Genomic DNA, 5957 nt, shown 5'->3' on the forward strand with positions numbered 1-5957 from the left:
CTATTTACAATTGTCACTGTATTTCTTTCTTATTTTTTGTCAATGGAGCCACACCATAACTCTACCAAGTTAACTAAAACTCCCTCCCACACAAAGTTACCCAACTCTTCATATCCACCCAATGAATAGAGGAGAACAGAAGGAGCTCACCACTAAAGTGCTAGTGGCTCTTGAGAAGGCACAAGTAGATGATTAGAAAATTTTCATGTATAGTAGATCATTGAATATACCTCTATCATTTAGATATTCTAGTTTTATTTGGAATATGCGACATATAAATATATTATATATTTTATAAATGTTCTAGAATTTAATAATACTGAAAACTATAATGTTTTTCTTAGTAAAAAGTATATTCTTCTTGCATACTCAATAAATATTTAATTAAGTCAAACTTTGACTGTCTTACTTGTGCTTCATGAGTAGGAACAATTATTAATATATTGACATTTATTTATCTTTTTATGTTATATGCATAGGTTTAAGCTATGAATATCATTACTTGGATTTTCTAAATTTCACCAAATCCCATTAGATTTATTATTCAATGTAGCATAATAATTTCTTTGATGAGTTGTACCTTGTTCACTAGGTAATGATGAAGAGGAAAGGTATCATTCTAGCTAACAAGTCTAGAATGTGTATGGACAAAGAAGATGTAAGTGCTAGCAAAGAAGATATAACTAAGAAAAGAACATAAAGAAAAATTAAGATGCAATCATACTCTTTATTTAAAGTTGCTATTTTGGCATTGGCGTCACATATTCCATTTTTAGAATATCCATTTTTACTTATGGTGGATGCTCCCAATTGGACGGACTTAATCTGTGACACTCCAAAAGAACAGTGAAGCAGTGGCAAAAACGGTGGCACCTCTTGAATTCTAAATTCATAGCTTTGGAAATTTTAGGTTTAAGGAGACCAAATTTATTGAGCAAGATCCTACAGTTCTTTACAATTCTTTACAGACCTTGGATATTGAAATATGAAGCCAGGTATGATGAATTTGTAACCACTTTTCTTCTTCTTTTGTACACTAATTCGATGTTGTTTGTTGTAGATTTTCTATCGTTATAGAATTGAAAGGCAGAGAGTTTATGGTTGCTATGGCGTGCAATTTGTAAAAGGGTGGATTTTACAACAATGGATTTCACTCACACCACGTGTATGCCTGTTATTGGTCCATGTGTATTATGAGTGTGAAAAAAACACAAGCATAGAATACTTTACGAATATCCAATCCTTATGCCCCGGATGGGGCATCATGCCCATAGCAATGACCCATGCTATGTATGGCCCATAGACCCATTTATCCCATGCATTCGAGCAAGTTGTTAATGTTGCAAACCAAATGGACAATCGACTAAATTGCATACTATACTACCTTATTTAGAGCACTATGTTCTCACATCTTGCTCTTGGCGCTCATGGCAAAAGAATTAAATTATCCTTTTTTGGCACACCTTTTTTAACATAGTGTCATAGCAAACGTAAGTGAACTCCATCTAACTCCATCTAGAATTTGGGAGTGTGGCAGCCTTGATCGTCATCGACAGCCATCGCTGTGTCCTCCCCACATTGCCGACTGCCGCTGTGCTGCTCGCAATCATTGATGCTCCCATTGTTACCCGCCACAGCATCTAGGCAATCGTTGAATCCTCTTGCTTCCTCCTTCTTGCACTGTGATTCTTGAGGATGGAGGTCGCCAAGCTGGAGCTGCTGGGGACGAGCTGGATGGCAAGGCAGGGGAGAAGGCGATGACGAGTGATGGAATTGCTCCAGAACACTGGAATCTGGAGCCGTGATCGCAGCCATTGCTATCAATCCCTAGCAGCACCGCAGCTCTCCATACCACCCAAAATATCCCCTACACCATAGCCAATAACAGATTGTACAGAGCATAGAATAACAGAGCACTAAAGTGCAAGGAAGCGTGATGAATCCAAACTTGATGATATGTGGCATCTATATATAGCCCATTGTTCATATTATGGGGACATCATTGACGCATTAAGCAAGCATCCATGGGGTATCCATGAGGCATCCAGATGACATTTAATGCTAAACCAATAGAAAACTGCCACATGGACATTGTATTGTGAGTGAAATCTGCCGCTGTAACACTCACCCTTTTACGAATTGCACGCCATAGTTGCGGTATTCTTGCAGTGGTCTGGGTGGGATGAAATCCTAAAATTTTGTGTTGTATAGCTGTTTTACAGTTTTGGAGCTGAAGTGTTTGCTCGAAATTTCCCAGTGAGGAGCGCACTGGCGAGCAGCAGCTTTGTGCACTGGCGCTCTCACGTTATCATCACTGCAGCCACTGATATGAACGTGAGTGGCCGGTCAATCGATCAGATGCCATAGCTGAGCGCCAATGCCATACCATTTTAGGGGTTCTTCCTCCTCCAAGTTGTCCAGATAACCGGCTGAGTAAATCCCAGGCTGTTGACTGGGAATCCACAGCAGCGTGGCAGTCACTGCCTTCCTGATATTCTCGAGTTTTCCTAACAAGTGGTACCATGAGACGGTGCTCAAGCCGGGACAGCCTCCACTTCCACCGGGATCTTTGGCAACGTGGCTGCTTTTCTCAGAGGCTTCAAGTCTGGAAGACCGACTACATTGCAAAGTTGAGTGACCTTGTACTTTCTTTCGCTTGTTTAAATGTCGCTTTTTCTTGGTTTCAGGTGCAATCGAGTGGGTTTTACAAGGCGCGCGTTTCTGTTCTGGCAGCATACAAATTTGTAAAGACAGCTTTGAGACAGGATGGGAGAGCACTGTTACGCTCCTGGGACGAAATTTGTTTGCGGGTTAACTGGAAAGAGCCACTTGAAGCTCCAAGCCCACTGTGAACAATCCCAAAGCTCTCAAGCAGTATGTGCCCCTCATCGTCAACAACATAAAAGCGTGCCTTGCAAGGTGGTCTATGCAGGATAAGATTGTTCTTCTTACCGAGATGAGAAGGGTAAGCAGTTGTCTTAGTTTTCTTGTTGACACTGGTTTTTTCTGATATGACAGTTCACGTTTCTAACTGTCCTCTACATTTTATATGGGAAAGACTCCAGTCTCGACATGGAAGAGACTCTCCTTGTACTACATTGTCAACCAAGGCATTCAGGCTCTCCCCATCAACTTCCTCGGCACTGCATACAACAAACCCATATGCGTTGTACATCATAGCTTTGTGACGTTTTCCCATTTTTCAGGCCGAGGCAAAAGCTCATCAAGCTTATCCAGGACGTGATCAACCAGCGCTTCTGGAAAGCCACGGAAACAAGCATTCTTTCCTTGCTCATGGATCAGCTGGATGACAAGAAAGAGGCGCTGGAAGACGCTCATATCATAGACATGCTCAACATCTACATGAACGCTGGTCACGACTCAACGGCTCATGTCATCATGTGGCTGGTGATTTCCTAAGGCAAAATCCTGATGTGTTTGAGAAAGTGAAGGTAAACCTTGACTTTAGCAATGTTGTCTTGCTCAGCCTAAAGAAGAAAGATTGTATGAAGGAAAGTTTGTATGAAACTGCAATTTCAGAAGGGGAAATGCTCAACCTTTTATACATCAGAAGGATGCGCTACCTATCTAGTTCATCCTTAAATAGTAAGGAAATTACTATATTATATTGAATAATAGATTTAAATATGCCAATGGGGATTTAGTCAAATAACATTCATAGTCCAAACCATATAACATCCAAAAAACTAGCTCTCAAAAAAGTCATGAAGAACATGCAAGATGGTCAAAATTTGACTTAACTTTGAGTATTCAAGAAGAAAATGCTATTTTTTGAAATAATTTTTAATGTTACTAATTTCTAGAACATTTCAATGATAGAGAACAGAAGGCACCGCCACAGTCAAGGAGCAGCCCTTAACCATGCAAGGCTGCCTCATTTGGCCTTTGATTTCATCCCAGACTCTTTCACAGACATCGTCAATGCGCGCCAGCAGAGAATGCAGTGCCTTGAAGCTTACCGTGATCTCTACAATCGGTATCGAGTCCACGCCTGTCTCAATTGGCTCGCAGCCAACCCACAGGAAGATGAAGAGATCGTAACTTGCCTTGTACTTATTCCTCTTTATCACGTCCCGGAAGTGTTCAACGGCGTTCTTGTGCGGATCCTTGTTCACCGAAATTTGCCTTTTTCCCAAGCACCCGTCCTTCAGTAGATGCGCTAGGCCATTGCGATCCATATCAGCAGCTTGGCAAATGAATCTCACCGGGCAATGCGTCAGAGATCTCCCACCATGTTCGACGACCGCCGTCTCTATACCACCCACAAATACACTCACTCACTCGGCTTTGAGACCCAGCCCTTTCTGTCCCAGTAACGACCAGGTAGTGGTACAGAGACATTCTGTGTTGCCAAGCCTAACAACGTTGCTTCCACTGCGTTCCACCCACACCGAGTCATGTTCTTTCCTCCGTCCAACATGGCCACCGAGACATAACATTCGATATGTGCCACCTGTTCCCAGCCAGTGGCCTGGTAATCTCGAACAACACACCTCGCTGACGCAACAGCACGAAGATAATCACTCGCCTCCTCCAACTCTTGCTTGCCAGGTCGAACGTAAAAGCATCTCGAGTCCATCGCACTTGGAAGTTGTTCAGTGCAGCCACCAGCCAACTGCGCAACGAAGCCCGTGTACTCTTTTCTGTCCAGCCCAGAGATGTACTTTCTCAGTGAAGTCCCCAAGGATTTCAGCTCGTCATCCAGACTGTTCTGGAGGAACAGCTGAAGCAGGCGGGGATTTTTTCCCGTTTTCTCCTGCCAGCTTTGCTGCATTTTGAAGCTCAGCCTAAAGCACACAGTTAGCAAGATGAGAAGACAGAGTCTTACTCGCCTCCTCGTATCACCAGCGACCACCAGATACTCTGGGTGACTTGGCCTAGTCAGGCTTAGCCTAACATAGTAGATCACAGCACGCTTTGTCTCTGCCTTTTCTCTCTGTAAAGCTGTATCGACTAGTCCCTTCCGTTGCTCATCCAATTACATCATTTTGGGCTGGGACTGAAGCCAGATTTCCGTCCTCAAACTAGATATCTGTTCCGGCACTTGTTCCCCTTTGCAGAATGCAAGGCGCACAGCATGTCTCAAACAACCATCAAAGTCGGCAATTAGTAACTTTGCAAAAAGATAAACAACCAGATAGGGCTTTGTGCTATAAATATCCAGCTGCCACCACCATGCAAAACGTTTTCCCTTCACCCAGCGGACCAGTCACGATCCCTCATACACCCGAGCATGATAATTGCTCCTCGAGCAACTTAAGCTTCTTCAAATGTGATAGTTGCTCCTTGAGCAACTTAAGCTTGCCTTCCAAATCCCAGATGTCGACAGCTGACGCTGAAGCATTGGCATCTTCTCCTTCTCCCATGAGCTTCTGGACATTACCGAGATTTCAAAGTCGCCACAATATACCTCTGCAAGAGCTTTCCATGCACTTACCCTCTTCCTCCACATAATATCTAGGAATCTAAAGTACCCTCTAACCTTGGATGGATCGCTTAGGCAGTGAGAACCCACGGCCTGTAAGCTGAAAGACAAAAGCAGTCTTGCACATAGGAAGAATGAATATGTATGGATGATGAGAGCCAAAATGGTTGAGAGGAAAAGATAGAAAATATGAATGGACAAAAAAATAGGAATAGAGTATTGAGTTTGAAGACAGAAAAAAACACCAACAACGAAAAATTGTGGGGTCAAACTAGAACTTAGACCGAAGAAAATTAAAAGAGGAAAATGTGCTAAAGAAAACCTGTGCCCTCAAAGTTCAAGTGATGAAGATATAAATGGATGAATGAAAATGTGGAATTACCCCATTAATGACTACAACTTGTATTAAGTCCCTGAAAAGAGCAAGTTATGTAATATCTCTGTAACAATGTAGAAGTAAATATGGAAAATTATCTATGCCAAAGAAAACAAAATGGGATAGAAATTTTTT

This window comes from Selaginella moellendorffii, unplaced genomic scaffold (assembly GCF_000143415.4).
Source record: "Selaginella moellendorffii unplaced genomic scaffold, v1.0 SELMOscaffold_24, whole genome shotgun sequence".
Lineage (NCBI taxonomy): Eukaryota > Viridiplantae > Streptophyta > Lycopodiopsida > Selaginellales > Selaginellaceae > Selaginella > Selaginella moellendorffii.